We start from the raw sequence: 17405 nt of genomic DNA on the forward strand, positions 1-17405 counted from the left end.
ATTATTTCTACTCAGTGAATGAAATCTAAGTACATTTCAAAGCAGCACCTTGCAATGCTACGAAATGATGTAAAAATGCCATAAAAGCAATTTGCTGCCATGGGGAAAGAAACACATTTCTGTCTGAAAACCAGAGGGCATTTGACAGCGCTGCCCAGCTGAAAGCCACCCGGCCCGGCTGAGCTGACCCAGGAGAGGAGCGGAGGAGGCAGGGGTGGGCTGCCCCGGCCTGCCCGGGGCTCCCCCCGTGGGGCTACTGCCCCCGCACCGGCCACGGCCTCTCCGCCTGGGCCTCCAGCCCCGCAAGCCTTCGCAGGGCGAGCCTCAGGCTCCATTTTGTGGGCAGCTCGGGTGCCCCTAAGGCTCCGGGGAGGAGGAGGCCTCTCCACAGCGCGGAGGGGACGCGTCCGCCCCGGCTCTCCACAGCCCTCGGGTCGGCCTCGAGCGGCGAGTCCCCGCGAGGGGAAGCCGTCGCAGGGAGCGGGCCCGGCTCCTCCTGCCCCCACAGAAGGGCTCTCACAGCCCAGGGCGCGGGCCGCCCACCCAGGCTCTGCGAGGCGGCTGTCCCCAGGCCGAAGGCGGAGGGCGGCGCTGCTTGCACCGGGGCGGCTCCCGCGGAGGTGGCCGCCCCGGGGCGCCCGGCAGCCCGCCAAGCGGCCCCACTTCGCCATAGGCAGAGGGCGGGCGAGCTCCCGCTGTGCAGGGGTGCTGCAGAGCCGCCCCGCGTCTCCTGCTCGCAGCGCCTCCGGGAGCTGGCGGCCCCTGCCGCCCGCCCGCCAAGGTAAGCCGGGCAGGGAAGGATTAGCCGGACCCCCAAGGGCTCCGAGCGCCAGCCCGGGACCCCGACGGGGCGGGAGGGCGGAGGTGCGGCCGCCGCGGGAAGCGTGAGGCGTCCGGCTGTGGTGTGGCGTGGCGTGGCGTGGCGTGGGGGCGCGGGGTGCCCTACCTCTGTAGTGAGAAATCATGCCGGCAAATTCGGGTGCTCGGGGTGGGGAGTTGCGGCAAACCCCGCTCTGGGCACGGCTTGTGGTGCGCCTGGAGGGCGGCAGCCCGGGGTGGGCAGCGCGGGTGCCCGTGGAGGGGAGCCCGCCAGCCCCCGCCGTGCCGCCTCACCGCCCGGGAAGCCTGCGGCGAGAGCCACCGCTCACACACAGGCCTCCCCCCTCAGGACAGGGAGCCTTCCGACGGCAAACGTGGCCTCGGAGGGCTGAAATGGGATAATGGGATTTAGTGCTGCGGTGCTGCGTCCCGGTGTTGGTTATTCTCTTCGGTAGGGTTAACCTGAGTCAGAGCTTCACTGTGCCCAGACCCTGAGGGGGCGAGTAGGAGAATGATCCTTTGCAAGGCAGGGTTGCAAGAGCTTCCCTGCAGCCTCGTGAGGCAGGTGGGATCCCGGGGGACACTCAGTGCCCTGTTTTAGGTGGCTGCATTGGGAAAATGAAGGCAGGCGGGAGAAACTGCAGACCAAGCAGCCTGGCACAAGTGGCCAAAAAATACAGCATGTGAATATGCTAATCTGTCAATCTTAAACTAAGCATGTAAGAAGGTGGTGTGGTTATGGCAAAACAGCTAGTACAGACTTCCAAGGAACGCAATTTACATCTCTCTGCGGATGGTGTATTTGGTGACGTGGTTTGGGGAAAAAATAGAAGTGTCTCCTGACTTTGAGGAGGCCCATCCTGCATGATACCCTTGTCTGAATAGTGTGGAGAAGTAACGTAAATACAGTCTCCACAAGCTTCGGGTGGTTTTTCAATCCCTTGTGCACCGAAAGAGAAGTTATTAAATCCATTCATTGTCACACTGGGAAGATGTATCACGTAGGGTCTTTCAGGCAGCGTATCATCCAGCCTGTCTTAACTGTCATTAAAAATTTGCATACAGGAATGCAGCCTACAAACAAACAGCCTACCTACGAACAGTTTTGGTGGCAGGGTGCCACCAAACTGGGACAGACAGCTTGACTTTTTGAAGTCCCTTTCTGCCCCAGATTATTATGATTATGCATTAGTGTGGCTCTAGCTTGACTCTACCCCTCAAAACTTCTGTTTGCAGGATTTTGGCAGTCGTTTTTCCTCTTTGGTTCTAGTTCCCCTTTGTGAATTACATGACATGAATGTGTTGTCATCTGTTCCTGACTTGCTTCTAAAAAATACTCATTTCACATCTGACTCTATTGATGTCACTGTTAATTAATTACCCTGCTGCTGCACAACAGTGGTGTAAGTGTAGTGTTTCCAGGACTTGATTTAGTACATCTGTTTCATTAGAGACAAATAGGTAAGCCCCAGTGCTTCAGAGGGCTATACTAGATGACCTGCTCCACCTGTGTAGGTTCCTACTCATTTGTCTTCACTAACTTTACAAAGTTTTTTTCTAGAAACTTTGTAAAGAATGTGATTTTAGGTTAAAACTTTATGTTTAAAACAGAATGTTTAACTTTTTGCTGAACCTGTTCAGTTCTGTTTTCCCCTGTGGGCTTTCTGAGGAGACTACTACATTTAATTGTATTTCATGCTTTGTGCAAGCATTGCTTAAAAATGGAGATAATTTGGTTTGAAATATGGATTACGAATGTCTTTGGGAGGTTTAATCAATGGAGCATTACAGATAGCTGAGTGATCCTTGTTTTATATTCTCAGAGAATTCTGATCCATCTGGGAGCACACATAACTGGAAAAATGTACTGTCTCTGAAAGGGTACTTTTAATCATTCCCTGTGTCTTCTCTTTCTTCTTTAAATACCTCCTGTGGGTACTACAGACTCTTCTGGTGTTTGGAGGCAAATATGACTGAAAGCTCAAAGTAATTATTGAGTAAATTGTGTTTTAATTGTTCATGCTGGAATTTGCGATTATTGATGTGCAGTATCTTCAAGCAGGGTATGATGCCTTTGAAGTGCTGGTTTATTTTGTTATCAAATGTATTTATTCCAGCTAAGTTTGATTTTTGCAGATCAAAAGTCTGATTCTCACTATACTTGAGCAGTATAGCGATTACACACTGTATAACTTATGCACCTGTGAATCAGGCTGTAAACTTGATCTTTTTTAATTTATAAAGCTTTAGAGACTAACACATTTGGGAGGGTAACAATTTGCACAAAGGGGGCAACAGTATGAACAGAGGGGCCTGCTGGACATTGTAGCAGCTTAACTCAGTACTGCGACCCGAGATTTCTTAGGGAGTAAAGAATTTACCCAACCCACTAAGATTTTGCTTTTGCTGTGTTTCACCTTTCCTGTTAGAAGAAATGTCTTACAACAATGAGAGGAACAAGAGACAGAAAGCTTTCCTTCTCTTGCTCTGCAGTATGTGGTGAAGGGAGAGGTAGGACTTGGGTAACCTGTGGGTGGAGGGATCAGTGATTGCATCTCTTTGGCCCTACAAAATGTCTGAGAAAACTACCAATCTGGAGTACTGCTGGAGCTGAGAGAAGAGGTTGCCTTGTTGAAGACAGGACCTGTCTTGTTTGCAGATTCACGAACATCTGTCCTTTGAGGAGAAGATCTGGGATTGTGGATTTTCTTGAAAGAGTGTTTATGTTTCAGAGGTGGCTTTACAGGAATGTAGCTGAATTTGGTTTTCCTGCATATCGTTCAGATATCAAGGCCCCTATCCTTTCCTGCTCTCTCTGCAAACTAGATGTGTTTTTCTTCCCACAGACCTTTTTTTCATCTTTCATTTCAGTATGTCTTGACTTGTTTTGTTGTAGGCCCATCTGACCTGTTGTGATGATGACTTCATGTGGTCAGGTGCTAACCTGGGGTGAAAGTGAAAATAAGACCTCTTATTTGTCTGCAGCAATACAGAAGCTTTAGCTTGTTTCTTTTGGAAGGTCTCTAGTAACAATGGTAACTTGCATCCATGCAGACCTTCCCAAGCACTTCTTGGAAAGGCAGGATCCTCCTCACCCAACTTTAGACATTAGCATTTTAGTTAGTCACCTGAGATTCTGAGTCACCTTTACAGTCAATGGAGAGAGACAGATACTGCTAAGACTTGTTCAGCTGCCCAGTTTTAGACAGCTACCATGAATCATACTCTATAAAATCACCTTCCTTTCCCTTCATTGACTAAAAAGAGCCTGGGATGACGAGGTCAGATGCAGATGTAATAGAAACTCCACCATATGTGTTTTCATGATTAGGGGTGATCCATGGTACAGTAAAATTGCTCTTGGAAAAGCAGGCATTTTAGGCAGCTTTCCTTATCATCCAGCCTATTGATTCATGGCTACCCTAGATAGTAACATTATAGCTGCCAGTGTAGAAGATAGTATGTTGCACTGTGAAAGAAAGAAGCTAGGGCGCCATGTTCTTCTTAAGTTTCTGTAGGACACTTGTGAGCATATTCCTCACCACCCCTCAATATTAATTGATAGCATTGCTCCTGGGCTGTGAATGAAAAGGAAACACAAATGACTTTGATCTGACTTAGAACTTTAATGTGGGAATTCACAAACTAGTTTGATAATGACTGTTTAAAAAGTTTGTCTTTCATTAGTTTCAAAGCCTTTCTTCCAGTAAAGTGGCCTTTTAGATCTGTGGCTAGCTAATTACTCTAATTTTTGCTACCAGAAGCTACGTCAGCCTGCACACAGCACTGTTTCTTCTTGTTGAGCATTGATCCAGCATGCCATGCATTTAGGTGCAAATAAATGAGGGCTACAGTTATTAGGAGTATTAGGAGTATTTTGGGGAGTAGATGCATTATGAATCCTAGAAAAAAAAGAAGGTTCAGTATATATGAACCAAATTTTTCTATGATACTCTGTTTAGAAATTAATACAGAGACATTTCTGATAGAAGTTTTGCACTGGATGCATCTTCTCAGTCCATTTCCATTTTTACTTTCACTCTGTATTTGCTTGTAATCTAAAGCAGCGGATGTAAAAGTGTGACGTAACACTAATATTAAAGGATGAAACTCCCTGGGTATCTGCTATCAGTGATGGGCAGACCTTACATGGCTGATATCACTAACAACAGAAAGTTCTCAGTTGTCCTCAGACAATCCAACTGATATAATAAAAATTTTGGTGGAAATCTTGTCATTGTACATACACCTATCAGGGAGAGTGGGGATGTAAGGGGACCAAATCTGCTTCTAGCAGCATTGCTAGTCCATCAAGCATAGAGAGAGCAGCTGGGAGCCAAAATCATAGAGGCACTCATCGGATGCTTTTGCTGATAAAAATTGCAAGTGACCTTCTGAGTCCCCAGTTTTAGGCAAAATAATGTGTCTGGCTAGAAGGCAGCTCACCAAGACAGTGGACAAGCTCTACAGAATTGTCACTTACCTGCTGGCATCAAGTCCATATAGGCAGCAAATGAAAACTTGCTCCTCAGTGGCCTTAGTTGATCCATTTTGGTACTCTCACTGCATCTTCAGGTAGCTCAGACTGTAGACATGACTACTTTTCTTCCGCTTCAGAGCAAGATTTTGATGTACTTTTGAAGATTTTCTAGTACTTTCTAACAGTACTAGAAGCCCCCGTTCTCTCACTTGCTATGGGAATTTCATTGAAGCACAGAAGTAGGAAGGATGTATCAGCCCAAAAAGCATTTTTGAAAGTTGATGTGTTTTGTGTCTCTGATTGCAAATTTCAAAAAATAATCATTTAAATAACGGTCAAGTCTACATTACTGTTCTCTGTGCTTTTCACATGAAATCTTATATTTGGAAGATCTGCTGTACATGTGGCTTGGAGGGCCGAAGTTGCTGAGATAACCCTGAGGAAGTGAGAATACATGCTAAAAGCATGAACACAGATAACATTCCCAAATACTTGTGGTTACAGCTTAGTTTTATACTTTGGTGACCACATATTCATGACTGAGGGGAAGCTGGCAGACCTAATGTTTGAGAGAGCACGTACAAATGAGCCAGTGGTTTTGGGTGCCAGTCCTAGAAAGGGATTCAGCATAAACTTAACTGCAGTGTTGTCCCACAGGGGCCATGTTCTTCCATGAAATTCAGCAAAGCCTTTCATATCTGTCACTAGATTGACCTCCTTAGTCTCCCCTGTGTCATGATGGCATTGCTATCTCTGACCAAATCAGTTGTTCCATCCCTCCTCCACTTGGTAAGGGAAAAAGAGGGAGGCAGTGGCATTTCCTTATCATGGAAAACCTTACAGAAATGGAAGAATTACACTGGAAATGTCACAAGGTTCTTCTCCTCTCACGTTTTCTTCCCGTAACTGTTTCCTTTGTGCAGTTCAGGGCTTGCTGTGCTGTGGCAAAGCAGCCACAGCCATACCAATATACCGTCCCATCTGTGGTGACTCCAGGCTTCCACTTTCCTTACAGATCTTCATCTGAAACCCACTGCTGATAGCTGTTTGTGATCACTGTGCGTTATATAGACTGAAAGAAACAGCTTTTCTAGGTGGAAAGTTAATAATGGGCCTTGAAATTGTGCCTGACTCTTCAGTCAGTAGTAAAGCTGAGAAAAAGGTTTCGAAAAAAATCTTCATTTAATTTTTCTACCACTCGCTATGGTACTGAGCACTGTACTTTGGTGAAATACCTATAAATTCATATTAAAGCAGTACTTGCTTCATTTGATTTTAATACATGAACTGTGTATGAAAAAGATGGGTTCAATAAAATGTTTACAGATTTGTTTTCACCCTTTTGCTTCACTCTTATCTGTTAGAGCATTTTATGCTAGTGTCTTTTCCTCTTTCAGTCTTCCCTTCCCATGCCACGTGTTCCTTCCCTTAAACATTTCTGGCAGGAATAAGAACATGTGATTATAAGAGATAAGATGGTGATTTAGAGCTTTTGCCAATGACTAGGGCCTAGGAATAAATCATTTGTATGGGTAGACAGTTGTGTCATGGACCCTTATAGCATATCTTGCACTTACATCTAATGGCTCATTGTGGGAGGGAGTGAATGGTGGAAAAGATGAGCCATTGATTATTCAACGTAGCAGCTCCTGCACTTTAATTTTGTACTGTAACTTTTCATTCCTTTTTTTCCTCTTCCTAAGTTTGTGCTATGATTTTCATTATTCCACACTTAACATCTCTTGATTCTGTAGGGAATTGGGGAGGGGAAGGATTTTTCCCCCATTGTGGATCCCTGTATGCCTTCCTCTCCCATCTGTGGGTTTCCTTGTCTACCATTTTCTGCTTATTAGACAATCTATTCATGTGGGATCAGCCTACCTTATGGACTGTAAAGCTAAATATCAAAATCTTCATTTAATAGAGAGCCACAAGACACACTTCCCATAGCTCAGTGACCTGAGGATAAGGGAATTCTGGGAACAGTTCAAAAGTAGGAAATGGGAATTAAATGCTTATAGCCCATCTGCTCCATTGCAGGATGGAGTTAGGCTAAGCATTCTGCAGGATCCAAAAATTATTAATAATCACACTATTCTCATTTGCTGGCAATTTTTAAAAGTTTTTAAGTTGCCATGTAAGTTCTGTACAGCAATGTTGGGTAACTGGAAAAAATAGGAAGGAAAACATTACGCCAACATCAGCAAACTACAGATTATGGGAAGGAATGTGGAAACAGAACAAATTTGTGCTACTCAGAGTTACATTACTCTTTCAGTATTCTGCTCTCCCTTCAAGGCAGGGAATGGGAGGAACCTCGAACTGAGATTCATATTTTCTGGTAACGTGTACGTTTGCAGTTTTTTATACCTGAGTAGATCTGAAATAGACATGTTATCAACACAAGACGGATGAGCCTAGATCAGCTGGTGGTTCATGAGCTGAATCCAGCTCAGGGGACACACTTCCATCCAGCTTTCCGCCTTTCCCAGGAGAAGATAAGTTGGGGCAATGGAGATCTTGTTCCTGCATGCCAGTAATCTGGCACAGAATAGGGCATTGTTTCTTCTACCAATCTGTGTGAAGACATAGGACTGGAAATACGTCTCCTTCTACAATTTCATTCTACACAGAGAGTTTGTACTGCCTGTATGGCTCATGGGGAGAAAGTCCCCAAACTGGACCATTCTGCAGTAAACAATTCTGTGACAAAGGAAAAAGAAGATGACCGAGTCTGTAGCCGTACAGTATTTCTGTAGTGTTCTTAGACCCACAGGCCGGACTGAAGCACATTGTCTGCTGGGAGGATACTGTATAAAAATGAACAGAAGTGGCACTGCTTTCAAGCTCCATAAAAGCAGTCCCCTTTGGGAGCTGACAGGAGGCTACAGAGTGAAGTTCTGGTACATAGAAATTGCTCCCCAGCTTTCTTCTCCCTGAGCTCGTGCTTTACACTGGGGTTTCTTTTTCCCCTTGCGTAACGTGCTTTTAACTCACAGTCCCCAGCTGCTTGAGTACATTTGGGATACATTTTCTGGAGCCCGGGTTTCAGACTGTATCTGTGCTTGAGAGTGATTCTGGAGAGGAGATTGGTGAATGAGCTGTCTTGCACGCAGCCTGCATGCCATATCCCTCCACGCACCTTTGCCATAGCTATAGCATATGCTGCCTGTCACTGGTTAAATGTTCTTCCTGTCCTCTCTCATCTTAGTACGAGAGCCCTTAGCTAACCCCCTCCTCTGGCCTTGAGTAACTTCCTCCTGATATATTGTGGATAAGCTTTTAGGTAGTCCGTTGTTCCTCTCAGCCTCTCTTAACCGAGCCTCTGGGACCATTCAGTAATCTTGCCATCCTGCCTCACCCTAAGAACAGGACCCACAGCTGCTTCTCCCAAACACCCCTCTTGGCAAGTGGGATAAAGAAGAGAACGTGTGTTTGGGGCAGTGCATGGGGGAGAGGGGAAGGCTGGGGAGTACAGAGGTGATAGACGCTGAGGCATTGTCATCTGAAGGACTGCCTCAGGCTCAGTGTCCCGTAGTGCTTTACAAACATACTAAAACTCTTTCTCTCTCTCTCTTGCCGATGGAAAATGAAGTACTCAAATATATGTCACTGAAAAAGATGGTGGTGTACTTGTGCTCAGTTGGTGTACTCATGCATAGGAGTTCCTGTGGTGTTTAAATTATCATTATCATCTTGGCAAAACAAGGGTAAAATACAACTGCTGTCATCATTAAAGTGCAGCAGTGTAGCTTTCAGGTCTGTGAAAGCCTGGTCTTTTGGACTAATAAAGACTTCTTCCAAATTCAGTCCTAACTGTAAGCTTGTTCCTGTAATACAAGTGAGTTAACTGTGAATTTCCAAAACAGCAAAAAAGGGAACAAGCTTTTAAGAGGTTTAATTGTGTAAATGGCATAGTTACAATTTCTGTGAAACAGAAGTAGGATCTGTGAGTTTGGGGTACTCTTATCTACAGATGTTTGTGCTTACATCTGGGTGGATGATTCTGGAGTTGGTAGAGTATGAGTTATAGGCTTAATTATCAGGTGTGCCTTTAGTCTTGCTAGAGTCAGTTTGAGTAATGTGATACAAGATAAGGCAACTGGAGTCAAAATCGGTTCCACAGTGTATGTAAAAATGTGTCTGGAGCAATCAATGGAAAATGCTAGAAGTGTTTTTTGTGGCATGGTCACCTGAAGATGCTGTAGTGCCCCAGGTTAACATTAGAAACGGATTCTCTCGCATGATTGTATTTATCTGGCATTTTTATTTCAATCCAAAGCCAAATGTGACTTAATTTTAAACTAGGAAGGGTACTTTGCAGTTGTATCAGTCTTCCCGCAGCTCCTAGTGTTTTAGTGTGTTGCTTTTATTCCATCATGAGCAGAGTTATGGCATGTCACACCCATCCCTGAGATAAATATGCAATGTAGTTTCAGCTGCAGATAAACCTACGGTCATTGGCACACCAGATTTCCCAGAAGAATAGGTGATCTGAGTAAGAAACTGCTTTCGGAGTTATCTATGTGTGCAAGCTTTTTCTTGGAAAATGCCATGCTTATCAATGTTAGGTAAATGCACTGCTGGAAGCAGTCTAATTGCTTTTGACCCATCCTTTTCAAAATATGAGTTAGTATTAAAACAGAAGAGAGTTACAGGGTCATGTTATGTAGGTAAGAAAGAGAAAAGTCAACATACTAATTGCCAAATCTGATTCTGATTTTGAAAGCTTGGGGGCAGCTGCTATTTCTACTTTATCACTCCAAAACTTCACTTTCCTTTCTTAGTATCTACTGGAATTAGTAACTAATTGGATTATTCTTCTAGGCTGAGTTCTGCAGAGATAGATGTTCTCTTGTATTCTACTTCATAAAAATTGACCTAAATGTCTGTTAGGGACTTTTTACTAGACATGATGCAATAGCTGGTTAAGGAACTTCCATCCTGCCTCACTTAAGTATATCAGAGACATTTGAGTAGTCAGGAGTTTTTCTTGACACCTAACTGTGAAATAATTGTAAGAAATGTAGTTAGATCTATTTCAGACCTGCAGTCAATTCGGCCAGCAAGTTGTCTCCAACAGTGGCTAGCATCACGTGCTTCAGAAGGACGTACAAGAAATCCTGTGCTGGAAGGTATGGTGTAACCTGTCTATCATGAAGGCTTTATTCTGGTTCCAAATTGGTGGAGCCTTTGTTTTAGGCCTTGAAACATGATAGAAGGCCTTGAAACATGTTCATCATCCTTGCCTGAAACTCTCTGAAATACTAAAACTTCTAGCTATAACTGCTTGTAGAGAAAGCCAACTCCTCAGCTTGCTAACTCACCAGTTTTGATGATGAGTTTCACAATTACAGTGTCCATGTTTCCCTGGAACAGTTGTGCAGACTTTCAGTTTCATGTACTATCCCACTGATTTTGTGTTATAAGCCAGGATGAAATGATGCCCCAGTAATTTTCCTCTAGGTTTTGATGCATTTTTTTATCGCACTACTTTCACATCTGTTTCCTGTGACAATCAGTTACCCTCTTTCCAGCTTTGCTCTTTATGGTTCTTTTGTCACTTTATGGGGCTTCTGTCACTTTCATCTCTCTTCCCTAATTCTCTTCTTTTTTTTCTTTGATACGGGTTGATCTACTTTGCATAGCCTGCCGTAGGTAAGGGTGAATCTCTGATTTGAGTGATTTAATCATTGGGCTACTGGTGGGTCTGTAAAACATTAAAGATTTCTTCATTCCACTCCAGAAAGCATTTCAGCATTAAGCGTTAGCAGAAAGTTTCAGTGCTGGTAGTGGTCATCTGGATAGTCAAACAGCTAGTGTTCATTTTGGTGGATTTGGTACTCCAACGCTTACATGCTGTAGTGCAGAGACTAGGAGGTGAAAGTGTGCTTTTGATCTTTCTGTGTGACTTGTAAAAATATACTTAATGTATTTTTAACCTTGCTATTTGCATATGTAACAGTTTAAGAATAACAACAATGCTTTGAATTTGATGAATGTGTCCGTAACTGTTCACCAGATCACTAAGGGGACTGGTTCCTAATACTGTTTGTAGCATGAATCCACTGTATGCCTTTGTTCTACTGATACCATGCTGTTCCTCATTCCTTTTTCGTTTGTAGCCCTTAGGTTGATTAAACTGCATCAACTCAACTGAGACTGAGTTGCAGAGATGGTAATCTTTTGTGCGATACCGTTGGTGTTTCCTGTTCGGTATTGCACAAAGGCTTTGAGCTTGTTTTCAGATTGCAAGCACAGAAGCCTTGTTACCATGTGACTTAGACCACTCTTCCTGTTGAAAGGATCTGGCTTTCAGTAGTTCTCAGAGCTATCAGATACTAACAGTTCAAACTCTGCTTAGTAGTACCATGCCTGTTTTTTTTGAGCTACACCATATGATCACCCTGTCAGCTTTCATGGTATTTTTTAATAATTTCTTTTTAAGCAGGGTGAATTTCATGCCATTGTTTTACTACTCATTCGGTTAGCTTACTGCCAAATGATAATGATTCTGTTAAACAATTCCATTTCCTATGTATTGTTCATAGAGATAGTGCTGTGGTCTTATGTAAGTGTGCAAATCACAAAACTTTCTTCATTCTTAAAAAAATAAAGTTATTTTATTATTCTCTCTGGTATCGTAAATCAAAATGTATGCAACCATGAGAAATCATATCCTGATTTTAATTACAGAGTTCATATTAGAGACCAGGAAAGGCAGTTCCTGCTCCACCTGTCAGTGCATGACACTAAATAACATTAGGTGAGGTTCTACTTAACCCAGGTAAGATTGTGCACCTTGAGACTGAGTGCAAGGACTGCTTCTCCATTCTTGCATCTGAGCAAGAAATTTCTCAGTCAGTGTTTTTCTTTGGTGCCCTTGAATGCTGGACCATCCCCATGGGAAAACAGTGTTGTTCACTGTGAGCAAAGTATGTTGCTCATGCAAGCGCAACAAGTTGGACCAGGGAGTGTTTCCCGTCTATCTCTGTGGGCTAGCTTGCTTTCTGTGCATCTGCCAAATTTCTCTGGTGTTAGAAGTGAGATAACTTAATTCCAACTTCCTAGCCCATAGCTCAAAAAATGTAGAAATTTACATCTCAATTTCAAAATGAGGGTATATATGGAGTAGGTATTTAGGAGAGGGAAGAAGTTTTGTGTGGGTCTGTTGCCTAGTTTAGAAATACAGTTCACAGGAGTTTTGTATTGTCATCCAGGGCAGCAGGGCTGGTTCTTGTGAAAAGGAAATGGTTGGAGTCCCCCTCACAGGGGCACCTCAATGGAAGCAAGTAGGTCTTTGGAAATGGCAACAAAGCATGTGACAGAGAAAAGGCAGACACTACAAAAGACAGGCACTAACAGGTAAGGAGAAGTAGGAACAAATACGCAGAAACCAGATTTTTTCATTGGGTGAGCTGAAATACAAAGATGCTAGAAGTACAAAGAGTACAATAAAATGCAAGAGTTTTGTTATTCACATCTCAATTTAGATTTAAACTTTTTATCAGCAAAAGGGCTGCTAAATCTGAAATTGGGAAGGTAAAAAAATAATAGGTCTAGCAGGTCTGGGGAACTTCTGGTAAATGATGGGGTGAATAAATGTGTTGATGAGTCAAAATACAATGAGTCAATATTTATGTATTATATAAACCTGTGAGAGTTTAATCTGCAGAAACTAAATAGTGAGACTTGGTGGTTAGAATAGCAAGCTGAAGAGAAAATGCCCCAACCCCTCAGATATACAGTATGAGAAATGTGGGAGTATTTTAAAAAAAACAACAACAGAGGTTTTCATGAGAGCTCAATGAAAATTTGAGAATATGAAATTTCGGGGAAATAAAAGACAAGGAGTACCTTTGCCTGCATGCTTGGTGTTACTTCAAAAAGTGGTCTAGAAGACATCAATTTGAAAATCAATCACTTTAAAAATAGGTTAGGTTTCACATGTATGCCTTCCCACAAACCCCTCCTTAGCATGTTTGTTCTTGACAACCGCAATTTCCTCTTTTTATTTTAATTCTGATTTTTTCTCTGCTTAAAATCTTATGCATAACTTGGGAAACTTATTGTAAAAGTACTGTCTTTTTTTTCTCTTCACTTTATTGTAGTTGATAGTGATTTTAAGAGTTACTAGTATTAGTACTACATAGAGAAAAACCTGACAGAAAAGTTACTGTTTAGGGGATGTAGAGGAGGACTGAGTATGAAACTCAATATTCTTCTGGGGACTTTGGTAAATCTTTTCCCCTTTTTTGTTAATAATAGCTCATACACCTGCAGGTTTCACTTTGAGTTTCTGGTTTAAATAAGTTCAAGGCTATTTATAAAAGTCAAAAGAATTTGTTGGTCCAAAATGCAGCAACATCTTCCTTGAATGGGATAGTTCCCAAATCTGCATATTGTTTTGTCTGTTTATTCCTACTGTGGCAATCAAATAAAAGAAATGGAAATTATTGTGGAGAGGAATCATAGAGGAGGAGGGTGGATGGACACTCTTTTGCAGTTCCACATTTTGGGGACTCATTTTGCTATCTTTTGCCTTTCTAGCTCTTGACAAAATCCCTGATGAATTTGGAGAGTTCTCATATCAGTTTAAGAGATTATTCAGTGTGTTTTAACATAAAAATATTTTCAGGGTATTTGGTGATTATGATGTTAATTTTGTCTTCCTAAACCCAATCAATAAAAATTCAAGAGGAAAAAAAAAAAAGATACCAGTAGGGGCAATGGCTTGGTGACAACATGGCTTTATCAGTCTGGTGATGATGATGGATGTCTGTTCATTGAAAGTGACACTTGAAAGGGACACTGATGTATTTCCTTCTCAAAATACACGTTCAGGCCTTCTCCATTCCCCCACGTGCTTAAGGTCAAAAAAACTTCTAGTATTAAAAGCCATTTATTTGAATTGATAAGGAAGAGTCATCAGTGACTAACTTGGCTCCAATTTACAGTGGAAATTCTTACAGAATTCTTTGGACATTGCTTTTTCATAGGATTACATTATTTTCCTTATGAGTCAAATGTGTCTGAAGATTCAGAAAATCATATAATTGCAAAGAAAGAAGCTATAAATTTACTAGAACCTGTAAAAATCCCAAAATTTGGTGAAAGTGTTGTATAATCCAATATTCAGTTCTCTTGCCTTTTTTTTTTTTTGTAACTACTGAAGAGGATCTTAGGGTTTTTTTTTCCTTTTTAGACAGTTCTCACTCCTCCTCTTGATAAGGTCTCCTGGTTGCAACCCAAGAGTAATTCTTTGCCATTTTTATATTTCTATTCTGCAAAAATATAGCAAAGCAGGATTTCAGTTTGTCAAAGGAACCAGTATGAAGACTTCTTCCTGAAAGTAGATCTAGCCAGTGCTTAAAAAAACCTCAGAAACATACAAATGTCTCGGGCTGGTAAGATTCCCCCAGCAGATATTTTGTTCTCCTAAATCAGAAAACAGGAAAACATAAAATTATTCAGTATTATGTAAGCACTGATGAGATGCTTGTCAGTATGAACTGCAGCTCCATTTTTTTTCTTGTAACAAATTTGACTTTGCTCTGCCTGATCAAATAAGTGCCATTTTATCTGTCCTTTTTATGAAAATTGATTCTCCAAGTGCCAGGTGTGTAGGAAGCTACACAGCTGTTGATTCAAATAAATGAATTAAGATTCAGTAATCATTTACCCAACCAGTATACTCCTGAATCTACAGAAATGGAATTTTATATAGAAAGCTCTGTATGATAACTATGATACATACAGAGAGAGTGAGCCATCCAGTGTGGTTTTGTCAGCTGGAAATGAAGCAGGTAAGATGACTTTAGCTTTCTGTTCGCTCAGTCATATGTGACATGTGATCCCTGGTACAGGGGCATAGCTGTGCCATCTCCACCATCGGCCTAGGGTTACCCTCAGCCCTGCCAACCACATACTATTAAAATGTCTTTAATAACATCTCGTTCCCAAAGCTTTAAGTCTTTGATTTCCGGGATCTGAGAGAACTGTGGAAATTCAAAGCCCAGTTCCCAGTTGCCTGTGCCTTGTTTAGTTACACCAGCTACAAAAAAAGTCTAAAGCAGGTAGAATAGGCTCTGAGCCTGGCTGATGAAAGCTGTACAGGCCTACTGAGTTCTGGTGTTGGGGATAACACAGGTGGTAAGAGGACAAGTGGATATTAGGCCAGTCTTGCTTATGTAGATGCCAGAAAGACCAAGTCCAAAGGACGCAGAGCAGCTCAGATTGCTCCAGTATTAACTACTATATTAAAGACATGCTACCAAGTAATTCTCAAACAACAGATATTGACTTTAGTGGTTCAGTGGCCTTTATCATTTAACTATGGAATAGTTTACGTGACTCAAGGTGCTCTATTAAAGGAAAAGCATTAAGATTGAAGAACAGGATACTTGCTGGTCTTCTTTTCTTGACAGTCTTTATAGTCACTAAGTTGTTCTGTCCTCAGTTGATTGCTTTCTTGGATCAGGTTGGTCCTCATCCTGTAAGGTGCTGTGGTGGGCTGACCTTGGCTGGCCACCTGGTGTCCACCAAGCCACTCTGTCATGCCCCCTCCTCAGCAGAAGAGGGGAAGAAAATATGATGGAAAAGGTCATGGATCAAGATAAGGACAGGGAGATCACTCACCTATTACCATCATGGGCAAAACAGACTTGACATAGGGAAATTAATTTAATTTATTGCCAATTAATAAGACAGTAGGATAATGAGAAATAAGAACAAAAATAAAAACATCTTCACCCCACCCCTCCTTTCTTCCCAGGGTTGGCTTCACTCCCAACTCTTCTACCTCTTCCCTCTCAAGTGGCACATGGGGACAGGGAATGGGAATTGCAGTCAGTTCATAATGCTTTGTCTCTGCTGTTCCTTCCTCCTCACGCTATTTCCCTGCTCCAGCTTGGGGGCCCTCCCATGGGAGACAGTCCTTCACAAACTTCTCCAACATGGGACCTTCCCACAGGCTGCAGTTCTTCAAGAACTGCTCCAGCATGGGTCCTCTCCACAAGGTACAATCCTTCAGGGACAGACTGCTCCAATGTGCATCCCCTATGGGGTCACAGGTCCTGCCACAAAACCTGGGCTCCTCTCCACAGGCTGCAGTTCCCACCAGGAGCCTGCTCCAGCATCAGCACACCATGGGCTGCAGCTTCCTTCAGGGCATGTCCACCTGCTCTGGCGTGGGGTCCTCCGTGGACTGCAGTTTGGGTATCTGCTCTGGCGTGGTCCTCCATCAGCTGCAAGGGAACAACCTGCTTCACCATGGGCTTCACCATGGGCTGCAGGGGAATTTCTGCTCCGGCACCTGGAGCCCCTCCTCCCCCTCCTTCTTCACTGACCTTGGTGTCTGCAGGGCTATTTCTCTCACGTTTTCTTACTCTTCTCTTACAGCTGCTGCACAGCATTTTTTACCCTTTCTTAAATATGTTGTCGCAGAGCTCCCAACAGCATCGTTGATGGACTCAGCTTTGGCCAGCACAAAGTCCGTCTTGGAGCCAGCTGGAACTACTGTCTCTCTCTGACATGGGGACAGCTCCTGGTGTCTTCTAACAGGAGCCACCTCTGCAGCCCCCCTACTACCAAAACCTTGCCACATAAACCCAGTACAGGTGTACATAAACCCAGTGAACCAAAAGGACTACTTAGATGTTGAAAGTTTGACCCTAGTTTAAACCCTAGTTTTATGTGATCAGTACTAGAGTTCTCAATCCCTTGCGGGCTTGAGCCTCTTAAGAAAATGATGTTTATAGTTCTTGTCTCTGGCAGTGTTCTATGTCAGACACCCTTTTACACTACTTCTCTCCCTGCAAAAGAACAAATTTATGAGAAAGAGGAAGAGTGTCATTACAGACGCAGTGTCTCCCCAGTATCTCAGCACCACCAGTGGTGCTGTCCCCACACTCCCCTCTTGCAACAAGAGCCACCATTTACTCTCATGCAGCATGTACCCATTTTCCTTGTCCAAGTGCTCTCCCTCAGATGTCTTGAGGTTACGTAAGACTGGAGTTCTCTCAGTGCACTAGTATCTGAAAGAAAATAGGGAGAAATATTGAGACAAAAAGTTGGTCATGTACCTAACCATAACCAGGTCCTGTAC

The 17405-nt window shown here is 43.1% G+C and overlaps 1 protein-coding gene across 2 annotated transcripts in view; it reads left to right on the plus strand.

The window, feature by feature from the left end:
• Positions 1–472: 472 nt before the first annotated feature.
• Positions 473–17405, plus strand: part of APBB1IP (amyloid beta precursor protein binding family B member 1 interacting protein) — a 71661-nt gene continuing 54728 nt past the window's right edge. Inside the window, exon 1 of one of the 2 annotated variants that reach the window (XM_072854478.1) lies at positions 473–781. The gene's annotated coding sequence lies outside the window, so the exon portion shown is untranslated. The remainder of the gene's footprint in view (positions 782–17405) is intronic. The other variant, XM_072854477.1, reaches the window with a different exon arrangement.

Source organism: Ciconia boyciana, chromosome 2 (genome assembly GCF_034638445.1).
Source record: "Ciconia boyciana chromosome 2, ASM3463844v1, whole genome shotgun sequence".
Taxonomy (NCBI): Eukaryota; Metazoa; Chordata; class Aves; order Ciconiiformes; family Ciconiidae; genus Ciconia; species Ciconia boyciana.